At 42.3% G+C, this 12,659-nt stretch overlaps 1 pseudogene; it reads right to left on the bottom strand.

Moving 5' to 3' along the window:
* Positions 1-8,087: 8,087 nt before the first annotated feature.
* Positions 8,088-12,265, bottom strand: LOC140621449 (diphthamide biosynthesis protein 3-like; annotated as a pseudogene).
* Between the last annotated feature and the right edge of the window lie 394 nt (positions 12,266-12,659).

Below are 12,659 nucleotides of genomic sequence, written 5' to 3'. Positions count from 1 at the left end.
CTACGGGCGTGTGCGCGTGACGTGTGCGCGTGCGTGCGTGCTTGCGTGCGTTGCACGTCATCGCCCTCGTTTCCCAAGCAGAGGCACGCGTGCAGGGGGAGCCTGGCTGCTGAAAGGCTGGAGCGCCCGGCGGAGCGAGGCGCCAGGGCCCGGGAAACCCGACGGCGCGTCAGGATGATGAATGGGCTGTAAGTCGGCCGAGGCCTCCAGGCCGAGAGAGGTTTTCTGTAGAGGGTTTTAGGATGGGCTGGGGGAGGGGGAGGGGATCCCCGGGTGGCGCAGCGGCTCAGCAGCTCAGCGCCGCCTTCAGCCCAGGGCGTGGTCCTGGCGTCCCGGGATCGAGTCCCGCCTCGGGCTCCCCGCATGAGCCTGCTTCTCCCTCTGCCCCTGTCTCTGCCTGTCTCTCATGAATAAATAAATAAAATCTTAAAAAAAAAAAAAAAAAAAAAAGATGGGCTCGGGGAGACATTAGAAGGGTTCTCTTGAGAAACAGAACCAACAGGAGAGATCGATCTATTTTCGGCCCCAACTTCCCTCCCTTTTTTCGTTCTTAGAATTGGCTCATAGGATGAGTACCTCCAAGATCTGCAGAGTAGGCGCAGGTAGATAGAGATCTGCAAAGGCAGCCCTTAGAGCTTCTATAAGCTCAGGTTCTAATCAAAGCACTTTTACATCAACCCCCAGTTTTGTCAGTTATTGGCAGGCACCTTCGGGCAGGTTACTCAGCTGTTTAGGCCTCTCCTTCTCAGGGACAAAATAAAGACAGGGGACACCTGTGTGGCTCAGCTGTTGAGCGTCTGCCTTTGGCTCAGGGCGTGATCCTGGGGTCTCGGGATCGAGTCCCGCATCGGGCTCCCTGCATGGAGCCTGCTTCTCCCTCTGCCTGTGTCTCTGCCTCTCTCTGTCTCTCATGAATAAAGAAGCAAAATCTAAAAAAAATAAGGACAGAAAACTACAGCTTGTGTCATAGTTTCTTTTTTAAATTCATATTAATCTCAGAGACACAGAGACTAATACATTTGATATTAATCAAATGATTTGATACATTTATGTAGTGCATTATGATTAACTTTAAAATTCTTCATTCATTCATTCATTCATTCATGAGAGACACAGAGACAGAGGCAGACAGAGGCAGAGGGAGAAGCAGAGCTCGATGCAGGACTCAATCCTAGGACCCAGGATGACGCCCTGAGCCAAAGGCAGATGCTCAACCACTGAGTCACCTAGGCATCCCTATGATTACCACCTTAGTGTTAGCTAACACCTTTATTATGTTATATAATTACTGGGTTTTTTTTTTCTGGGGAGAATAAGTAAGACCTAGTGTCTTAGAATAAAGTTAAATTCTTTATCATAGCATTCAAGATTTTCTATTGTCTGTTGCTGTGTAGACTGCATCATTGGTTCTAATTCTTCATGTCCTCTCTTTATATGTGTCCTTTGCCAGATGACTTTATGGCTCCTTCCACAAAAGGGTTGGAATGTAGTTCCCCACCCTTTGGCTTCGGATTGACCATGTGTTTTTCTCTTGCACCTCTGCTATCCTATGAGAGGAAACTCCTCAGACTAGCTGCTGTTTTCTGAGCAGGGTGAGAGAGAGGTGGAGCAGAAACATTCTACCTATGCCCAGCCTGTATCGGCTGATGTGTAAGAAATGATAAACAAGTGTTTTTTAAAACCACCAAGTTTTGGGGTAGTTTTTGTGCAATAGTAGACTCCAAATCCTTGTTCAGGTAACTTTCTCCTGCCAAAAGCCCATGTATGTTGCAATGTCATAGGAGGACTTGTTCCCAACTGTGATTTCCAATGTCATAGGAGGACTTGTTCCCAACTGTGATTTGTAAGAAATATATAGTTGGTCATTCAGATAACCAAAATAGATTTCTCCTGTTGGTCTTTGCTCACAGCTCCCCAAACCCTTGGAACTTCCTAAGTGCTAGGAGTGATAAAGGTTGGGGGCGCCTGGGTGGCTTGGTTGGTTGGGCATCTGCCTTTAGCTCAGGTCAGGATCTAGGGTACCTGGGTTTGAGTCCTGGGTGGGGCCTCCCTGCTGAGCAGGAAACCTGCTTCTCCCTCTCTCTCTGCCTGCTGCTCTGCCTACTTGTGCGCTCTGTCTCTCTCTCAAATAAAAAAATAAAAATAAATAAATATATATATATATATTTTAAAGAGTGGTAAAGGCATCTCTTGTTATATTAAGGAGGGTGACTTCTGGTCTCCACTTGTGGTTCGGTGCTGGTTGCCAAGAGAACCAACCATGTGATTAGAGCATTGGAATCTTCAGTGCTCACCCCCAGAAGTTGAAGCAGCCAATGAACATTGACTTAGTCACTCATGGCTATGCATTGGATCCTCCACAAAAACCCAAGAAGGCTGGGTTCAGAGAGCTTCCTGATTGGTGAAAGCATGGAGATGCTGGGAGAGTGGCACCCAGGAGAGAGCACCAAAGCTCCACAAACTTGCCCCATACCTTCCCCTATATATCTGGCTGTTGATTTGTATCCTTTGTTGTATCCTTTAATTAACTGGTAACTTTAAGTTAAATGTTTCCCTGAGTTCTGTGAGCTGTTCCAGCACATTAAAGGAACCTAAGGAGGGGATAGTTGGAACCTCCAATCTGTAGCCTGTAGATCAGAAGCACAAGTAATAGCCTGAAGCTTACGACTGGCATCTGAAGTGAGTGGAGGGCAGTCTTGCAGGGCAGAGCTCTTTTTTTTTTTTTTTTTAAAGATTTATTTATTTATTTATGATAGAGAGAGGAGAGAGAGAGGCAGAGACACAGGAGGAGGGAGAAGCAGGCTCCATGCCGGGAGCCCGACGCGGGACTCAATCCCCGGACCCCAGGACCGTGCCCTGGGCCAAAGGCAGATGCTAAACCGCTGAGCCACCCAGGGATCCCCAGGGCAGAGCTCTTAACTTGTAGAATCTGATGCTATCTCTGGGTGGACAGTGTCAGAACTGAGGTGAATTCTCTGACACCCAGGTGGTAGTTGAGAATTGCTTGGTGTTGTGTGTGTGGAACATCCCCCAAACACCACCTCACATACATTGAAATTGGGTCAGAGAACCATGAAAACGTTGATGTCAGTTGACCAGTTCTCCTTCAGCTGAGAATACCTTCTCCTTTTCTTCACCATCTTTCAAAATCCTACTCATCCTTCTAGGTCCAGCTAATATGTCACATTTTCTATCACTCCTCTGATATCTCCAATCAAATTTAACACTAATTCCTTCAGTAATCTCCCATAGCCCTTTATCCGTATTCTCTGATATTCTAGTTATGAAAGTACACTCATTCTAAGCTTCCTCAAAGGGAGTATATGTGTGACTTACTCATCTCTTCAGTGCCCTGCATATGTTCCAGAAATGTTTGTTGGAAAAATGGAATAAATGAATGAATGAATGAATGAATGAATGAGAAATAAAATGAAATGTAATGTCTGTCTTCCACAAAAACATATCAGTGGCCTAATGATTTGCTGACATTGGGCCCAGTTTAAACTTCCACTCTGATTGCACTGATATAAACTGGAGAACATTAGTAAAACAGGTCAAGAAAAACTGCTAAGAATTTACTTTGGCTAGGAAAAGACAAACTAAATTAAAGTATGATTTTCAAAAGGATGAAATTATGATTCTCATGCAAATATATAAAATGAGCACATGTCAAAGATTTTATTCAGTGCATTACTTAATGAAGGAACCAGTAAGGTGTTCATACTGGTTTAAAGAGCATTTGAGGAGCTAGATATATATAAGCAATTAATTAAGGAATATTACAATAAGAATTCTGAGTTACATACAAAACTGGTTAAGATCTTATAGAATAGTAAATGATTACTTTTGTAGATATCTTCTTCACCAGACAAATTTTTCACACCTCTACCAGACAAAGATTTACACATTAACATATAATTTCACCAAGTCTGGGAACTTTGATAAATGGTTTTAACAGGAATTAGTCACTATGTGAATTATGTTCAATAGTCACACCAATTATTTTGTAGATCATTAAAAAGATTAATTCCTTAAATTTGGATTATAGCAGGAACTTTGGCAAGCTAAGTCAATTAAAAATATTTATTGAGTGTGTCTGTGCGCAGATAAACAGAGACACTATGTACTGAATATGATCCATTCTCTGACTTTCAGAAATTTACACTGTAAATTATTTGTGTAGGAATTTCCTGAATGGATAGTCAGGTTTGTTCTTTGCAATAGCCCTGCATAGTGAGATTGGCAGATGTGGTTCTGACAATTTTACAAGTAATCTATAACTTATTTAACTTGCTCAGAGTCCCTCAGCTATTAAATCACACATACAGTTTGGATTCAAAACAAAGTTTTCTGTTTCTCAATCCAGGCTTCCTGTTTCTCCAACTAGAGGCCCCTTTCACAGAATGCCTTGAAATAGTCTGTGTATCATGTTATGTGATTTTCAATTTACAACTTTTTAAAAATATTTTATTTATTCATTTATTTGAGACTGGGGGAGAGAGAGACAGACAGACAGAGAGAGAGCAGGAGGGAGAGAGAATCTGAAGCAGACTCCATGCTAAATGCAGAGCCTGATGTGGGGCTCAATCCCATGACCTCAAGATCATGACCTGAGCCAAAACCTAGAGTCAAATGCTTAACCAACCAAGCCACCCAGGCACCCTTCAATGTACAATTAAAAAAGAAAAAAAAAAAAAAAAAAAAACAGTTTAGAGCTGGGCCTGCAAATTGCCAGATCCTCAGAATTTATCTAGTGCACAAACTTGTTTGGCCTACACAGGGCGATGACATTTTCTTAAATTTAAACCTCAGCTGGGATGCCTGTATGGCTCATTCAGTTAGGTGTGTGCTTTGGGCTCAGGTCGTGATCCTAGGGTCCTGAAATCAAGCCCCATATTGGGCTCCTTGCTTAGTGGGGAGTCTGCTTCTCCCTCTCCCTCTGCCCCTTTCCTCCTGCTCATATGCTCTCTCTAACACTTTCTCAAATAAATAAATAAATACAATCTTAAAAAAATAAATACCAAAGTTTACACACAAGTCCAGATTTGGGGCTTTTTGTAAAAATGGTAGGTTTGGCAGCTCTGGGTTCACTTTTTAAATTTTTTTTTAAAGATTTATTTATTCATGATAGACATAGAGAGAGAGAGAGAGGCAGAGACACAGGCAGAGGGAGAAGCAGGCTCCACGCCAGGAACACGATGCGGGACTCGATCCCGGGCCTGCAGGATCGTGCCCTGGGCCAAAGGCGGGCGCCAACCTGCCGAGCCACCCAGGGATCCCCTGGGTTCACTTTTATATATGACTGCAGGCTGGAGTTGGGTGTCTGCTGCCCCATACAGACAGTACCTGCCCAGCCTCACTAATCTGGCCTTGTTGATGGCCAGGGGCACTGGGTTTGCAGCCCTAGCTCATCTCTCACCTTACATTCCCTCTCCCCTCCCATTCCCCAAGCAGCGTGCAGCATCCATGAGGCTGCAAGGGAAGCCAGAGTTCTGAACATGGAGAAGGAACTCTGCACCTCTCTTGGGATGGTTTGCCACTTACTTGACAAGATAGGCCAGAAGTTCCATGTGGCTCTAAAGGGAAATAATGAGTATATCTCTTCAAGTCCTGTTCTCTGTGGCTAATATGGTTGGAATGGGTTAGAACCAGAAAGAGAGATCTGGGGAAGGGTGGCAGGTATATTTGTGTTGCTTAGAAAATCAGCTTGATGGGATCTCTGGGTGGCGCAGCGGTTTGGCGCCTGCCTTTGGCCCAGGGCGCGATCCTGGAGACGCGGGATCGAATCCCACATCAGGCTCCCGGTGCATGGAGCCTGCTTCTCCCTCTGCCTGTGTCTCTGCCGCTCTCTCTCTCTGTGACTATCATAAATAAATAAAAATTAAAAAAAAAAAAAAAAAAGAAAGAAAATCAGCTTGAGGGACATGTGGGTGGCTCATTGGTTGAGTGTCTGCCTTTGGCTCAGTGTGTGATCTCAGGGTCCTGGGATCAAGTCCCACAATGGGCTCCCCACAGGGAGCCTGCTTCTCCCTCTGCCTATGTCTCTGCCTCTCTCTGTGTGTCTCTCATGAATAAATAAATAAAATCTTAAAAAAAAAAATCAGCTTGAAGTTCTGCTGAATAAGGAACAAATGGGATTCCTGAGCCATGGTGGCTACCTTTGTTAGCAAGATCACTGAAGCGTTTGTATTTGTGAATGTGGCCTGGGGAAATACAGTCTGAAAATTCCACTAGAGAAATACAAGGTTGGCTAGTACATTACAGAAGATCAGATAATAGTTCTAGGCCAGCTACTGGATTTATCCCTGTGCCTGTATTCTTCAGGCTTAAATTAACTAACATTTCTTTCTTCTTCCTTTTTTTTTTAAGATTTATTTATTTATTTATTTATTTATTTATTTATTTATGAGAGAGAGAGAGAGAGAGAGAGAGGCAGAGACACAGGAGGAGGGAGAAGCAGGCTCCATGCCGGGAGCCCCACGCGGGACTCAATCCCAGGACTCCAGGATTGCGCCCTGGGCCAAAGGCAGGCACCAAACCGCTGAGCCACCCAGGGATCACCACTAACATTTCATCATTAGTCAATACTCATCCATCAGTAGATATGCATGTAACAGAGAGGAAAGGAAGCCAATTCTACAGTCTTCAGCTTTTGGACTAACTGGGCTGAATGAGGTCTCCATGGAAGTATCGTAGTGCTCATTTTGTGGGATGCGAAGGGAAGGCCATGCCTTCTCCCTTTCAATCGCTTTGTTGTTGTTGTTGTTTTTTTCAATCGCTTTGTTATTTGCTGCATAGACAATTGTCCTCAAAGAAGAGAGGGGTGCTGGGAGAAGGGGCTGGAGGGCCTGGGGTATAGCCAGTCACTCCCATCCTCAGCTGAGGGACTGGTCCTGTGACCCAGGGTGAATGGGTAAGGCTCAGTCTCCTCATCTACAAAAATGGCATAGCAGTAGTTCTGCTCACGAAGTTTGATTGTGAGAAACGGGGATTTGACATAAGTGACTGGCCCACAGTAGGTACTACACAAGTATGAGCCAAACCTACCACCAATATAGGTTGGCTTTCTTTCTTCTTTGACAAAACTTAGAGGTGAACAGTTCCTCTGAGGCCAGTGAATTAACAAAGCACAGTGAATGAGAATGCTGGCCCCTGAGCAGACTACTTGTGTTTGCATGCCTCTCTGAAAACTACTGCTTAGAGAGCCTGAGCTAATCGTATAACCTCCATGTTACAGCCTCAGTTTCCTCATCTCTAAACTAAGTGTAAAAATTGCACCTATCTCAAACAGTTGGTGGTGAGGATTATATGCCACAATACAGGTGACTCCTTAACACAGGACTTGGCACATAGTAGGTACTCAATAAATGTAAGCTTTAAAAAAAAACCTAAAAAAATAATAAAAATTTAAAACTAATTAAAAAAACTAGGCCAAAAATTCATCTTCAAAAAAATCTCATGGAGGGGGATCCCTGGGTGGCAGAGTGGTTTGGCACCTGCCTTCGGCCCGGGGAGTGGTCCTAGGGTCCCAAGATCGAGTCCCAAGTCAGGCTCCCTGCATGGGGCCTGCTTCTCCCTCTGCCTGTGTCTCTGCCTATCTCTCTCTCTCTGTGTCTCTCATAAATAAATAAAATTAAAATAAATAAATAAAATCACAAGGAAAATTAAGGACACTTCCAATTCAAAGTTCTAAACACAAAATCCAGGTATGTCATTTCATGGACTTGTTTGTATAAAGTATGTATGTAGGTATTTATTAATGAGAAACACAGAGAGAGAGAGGCAGAGACATAGGCAAAGGGAGAAACAGGCTCCTGTGGGGAACCCGGTGTGGGACTTGATCCTAGGACCCCAGGATCATGACCTGAGCCAAAGGCAGACGCTCAACCACTGAGTCACCCAGGTATCCCATGGACTTGCTTCCTTAATTGAAGATGAACTTGGCAGCCAATAGAAAGGATCCACATTCTAACAGAAGAGCCAGTTATAGAATAGCTGTCCCCATGAAGAAGTCAGTAACTTTGTCTTTGATTTTTCCACCTTGACTCATTCCCAAGAGTTCAGGATTTGGATTTCTAAAGTCTTCTTCAGCATTTAACTAATTCTTTGTGGATGGAAGAGGCTGGGACTGTTTCTCCACACCTAAACTGTTTTTTGTCATAAATCACTTTTACAATGACAAAGCAGCTGGTCCCATTGCTACGTCTTTCCATTCTCCAAATCTTCCTTCATAATGCAGAAGTTATCCCCACATGGGCAGGGCTAGAAATATGCCTCTGAGTCTTCATCATATTGGAAGTCCTTGATCTCCACCTCATTTTGGTTTTTTTTTTTTAATTATTTTTTTTCTTTTTTTTTTAATTTATTTTTTATTGGTGTTCAATTTACTAACATACAGAATAACCCCCAGTGCCCGTCACCCATTCACTCCCACCCCCCGCCCTCTTCCCCTTCTACCACCCCTAGTTCGTTTCCCAGAGTTAGCAGTCTTTACGTTCTGTCTCCCTTTCTGATATTTCCCACACATTTCTTCCCCCTTCCCTTATATTCCCTTTCACTATTATTTATATTCCCCAAATGAATGAGAACATATAATGTTTGTCCTTCTCCGACTGGCTTACTTCACTCAGCATAATACCCTCCAGTTCCATCCACGTTGAAGCAAATGGTGTGTAATTGTCATTTCTAATAGCTGAGTAATATTCCATTGTATACATAAACCACATCTTCTTTATCCATTCATCTTTTGTTGGACACCGAGGCTCCTTCCACAGTTTGGCTATCGTGGCCATTGCTGCTATAAACATCGGGGTGCAGGTGTCCCGGCGTTTCATTGCATTTGTATCTTTGGGGTAAATCCCCAACAGTGCAATTGCTGGGTCGTAGGGCAGGTATATTTTTAACTGTTTGAGGAACCTCCACACAGTTTTCCAGAGTGGCTGCACCAGTTCACATTCCCACCAACAGTGTATGAGGGTTCCCTTTTCTCCACATCCTCTCCAACATTTGTTGTTTCCTGCCTTGTTAATTTTCCCCATTCTCACTGGTGTGAGGTGGTATCTCATTGTGGTTTTGATTTGTATTTCCCTGATGGCAAGTGATGCAGAGCATTTTCTCATGTGCATGTTGGCCATGTCTATGTCTTCCTCTGTGAGATTTCTGTTCATGTCTTTTGCCCATTTCATGATTGGATTGTTTGTTTCTTTGCTGTTGAGTTTAAGAAGTTCTTTATAGATCTTGGAAACTAGCCCTTTATCTGATATGTCATTTGCAAATATCTTCTCCCATTCTGTAGGTTGTCTTTGAGTTTTGTTGACTGTATCCTTTGCTGTGCAAAAGCTTCTTATCTTGATGAAGTCCCAATAGTTCATTTTTGCTTTTGTTTCTTTTGCCTTCGTGGATGTATCTTACAAGAAGTTACTATGGCCGAGTTCAAAAAGGGTGTTGCCTGTGTTCTTCTCTAGGATTTTGATGGAATCTTGTCTCACATTTAGATCCTTCATCCATTTTGAGTTAATCTTTGTGTATGGTGAAAGAGAGTGGTCTAGTTTCATTCTTCTGCATGTGGATGTCCAATTTTCCCAGCACCATTTGTTGAAGAGACTGTCTTTCTTCCAATGGATAGTCTTTCCTCCTTTATCGAATATTAGTTGCCCATAAAGTTCAGGGTCCACTTCTGGATTCTCTATTCTGTTCCACTGATCTATATGTCTGTTTTTGTGCCAGTACCACACTGTCTTGATGACCACAGCTTTGTAGTACAACCTGAAATCTGGCATTGTGATGCCCCCAGATATGGTTTTCTTTTTTAAAATTCCCCTGGCTATTCGGGGTCTTTTCTGATTCCACACAAATCTTAAAATAATTTGTTCTAACTCTCTGAAGAAAGTCCATGGTATTTTGATAGGGATTGCATTAAACGTGTAAATTGCCCTGGGTAACATTGACATTTTCACAATATTAATTCTGCCAATCCATGAGCATGGAATATTTTTCCATCTCTTTGTGTCTTCCTCAATTTCTTTCAGAAGTGTTCTATAGTTTTGAGGATATAGATCCTTTACATCTTTGGTTAGGTTTATTCCTAGGTATCTTATGCTTTTGGGTGCAATTGTAAATGGGATTGACTCCTTAATTTCTCTTTCTTCAGTCTCATTGTTAGTGTATAGAAATGCCACTGACTTCTGGGCATTGATTTTGTATCCTGCCACGCTACCGAATTGCTGTATGAGTTCTAGCAATCTTGGGGTGGAGACTTTTGGGTTTTCTATGTAGAGTATTATGTCATCGGCGAAGAGGGAGAGTTTGACTTCTTCTTTGCCAATTTGAATGCCTTTAATGTCTTTTTGTTGTCTGATTGCTGAGGCTAGGACTTCCAGTACTATGTTGAACAGCAGTGGTGAGAGTGGACATCCCTGTCTTGTTCCTGATCTTAGGGGAAAGGCTCCCAGTGCTTCCCCATTGAGAATGATATTTGCTGTGGGCTTTTCATAGATGGCTTTTAAGATGTCGAGGAATGTTCCCTCTATCCCTACACTCTGAAGAGTTTTGATCAGGAATGGATGCTGTATTTTGTCAAATGCTTTCTCTGCATCCAATGAGAGGATCATATGGTTCTTGGTTTTTCTCTTGCTGATATGATGAATCACATTGATTGTTTTACGGGTGTTGAGCCAGCCTTGTGTCCCAGGGATAAATCCTACTTGGTCATGGTGAATAATTTTTTTAATGTACTGTTGGATCCTATTGGCCAGTATCTTGTTGAGAATTTTTGCATCCATGTTCATCAGGGATATTGGTCTGTAATTCTCCTTTTTGGTGGGGTCTTTGTCTGGTTTTGGAATTAAGGTGATGCTGGCCTCATAGAACGAATTTGGAAGTACTCCATCTCTTTCTATCTTTCCAAACAGCTTTAGGAGAATAGGTATGGTTTCTTCTTTAAACGTTTGATAAAATTCCCCTGGGAAGCCATCTGGCCCTGGACTCTTGTGTCTTGGGAGGTTTTTGATGACTGCTTCAATTTCCTCCCTGGTTATTGGCCTGTTCAGGTTTTCTATTTCTTCCTGTTCCAGTTTTGGTAGTTTGTGGCTTTCCAGGAATGCGTCCATTTCTTCTAGATTGCCTAATTTATTGGCGTATAGCTGTTCATAATATGTTTTTAAGATCATTTGTATTTCCTTGGTGTTGGTAGTGATCTCTCCTTTCTCATTCATGATTTTATTAATTTGAGTCCTCTCTCTCTTCTTTTTAATAAGGCTGGCTAATGGTTTATCTATCTTGTTAATTCTTTCAAAGAACCAACTCCTGGTTTTGTTGATCTGTTCCACAGTTCTTCTGGTCTCGATTTCGTTGAGTTCTGCTCGAATCTTTATTAACTCCCTTCTTCTCTTGGGTGTAGGATCTATTTGCTGTTTTTTCTCTAGCTCCTTTATGTGTAAGGTTAGCTTTTGTATTTGAGTTCTTTCCAGTTTTTGAATGGATGCTTGTATTGCGATGTATTTCCCCCTTAGGACTGCTTTTGCTGCATCCCAAAGATTTTGAATGGTTGTATCTTCATTCTCATTAGTTTCCATGAATCTTTTTAATTCTTCCTTAATTTCCTGGTTGACCCTTTTATCTTTTAGCAGGATGGTCCTTAACCTCCACGTGTTTGAGGTCCTTCCAAACTTCTTGCTGTGATTTAGTTCTAATTTCAAGGCATTATGGTCTGAGAATATGCAGGGGACAATCCCAATCTTTTGGTATCGGTTCAGACCCGATTTGTGACCCAATATGTGGTCTATTCTGGAGAAAGTTCCATGTGCGCTTGAGAAGAATGTGTATTCAGTTGAGTTTGGATGTAAAGTTCTGTAGATATCTGTGAAATCCATCTGGTCCAGTGTATCATTTAAAGCTCTCGTTTCTTTGGAGATGTTGTGCTTAGAAGACCTATCGAGTATAGAAAGAGCTAGATTGAAGTCACCAAGTATAAGTGTATTATTATCTAAGTATTTCTTCACTTTGGTTAATAATTGATTGATATATTTGGCAGCTCCCACATTCGGGGCATATATATTGAGGATTGTTAAGTCTTCTTGTTGAATAGATCCTTTAAGTATGATATAGTGTCCCTCTTCATCTCTCACTACAGTCTTTGGGGTAAATTTTAGTTTATCTGATATAAGGATGGCTACCCCTGCTTTCTTTTGAGGACCATTCGAATGGTAAATGGTTCTCCAACCTTTTATTTTCAGGCTGTATCCACCTCATTTTGAAACATAGCCATTATCACTGGGGCCAGCTGATACCCAGCCTGGATGCAGTCCCAGCCTAGTGCTAGCATGCACCAGTTCAGGAAATCTTATGCTTTTTTTCTTAATGTAAAATTCATATAATATGAAATTACCCATTAACCATTTTTAAAGTATACAATTCAGTGACACTTGGTATATTCTGTGTTGAGGAAACATCACCTCTATCTAGTTCCATGATATTTTCATCACCTCACAAAGAAAACTTGTTTCCTTTAAGTAGTTACTCTCCATGTACCCCTCCTCTAGCTCCTGGCCTCTGCTGGTCTGTTTTCTCTATAGAGTTGCCTACTCTGGATGTTTTATAAGTGGACTCCTACATATGTGACCTTTTGTGTGTCTGGCTTCTTTCATTTAGTATAATATCCT

The sequence above is a fragment of the Canis lupus genome, chromosome 1 (assembly GCF_048164855.1).
Source record: "Canis lupus baileyi chromosome 1, mCanLup2.hap1, whole genome shotgun sequence".
In the NCBI taxonomy this organism is placed as follows: domain Eukaryota; kingdom Metazoa; phylum Chordata; class Mammalia; order Carnivora; family Canidae; genus Canis; species Canis lupus.
The sequence above is the reverse complement of the archived record's forward strand: the minus strand, read 5'-3'. Positions and strand labels throughout refer to the sequence as shown.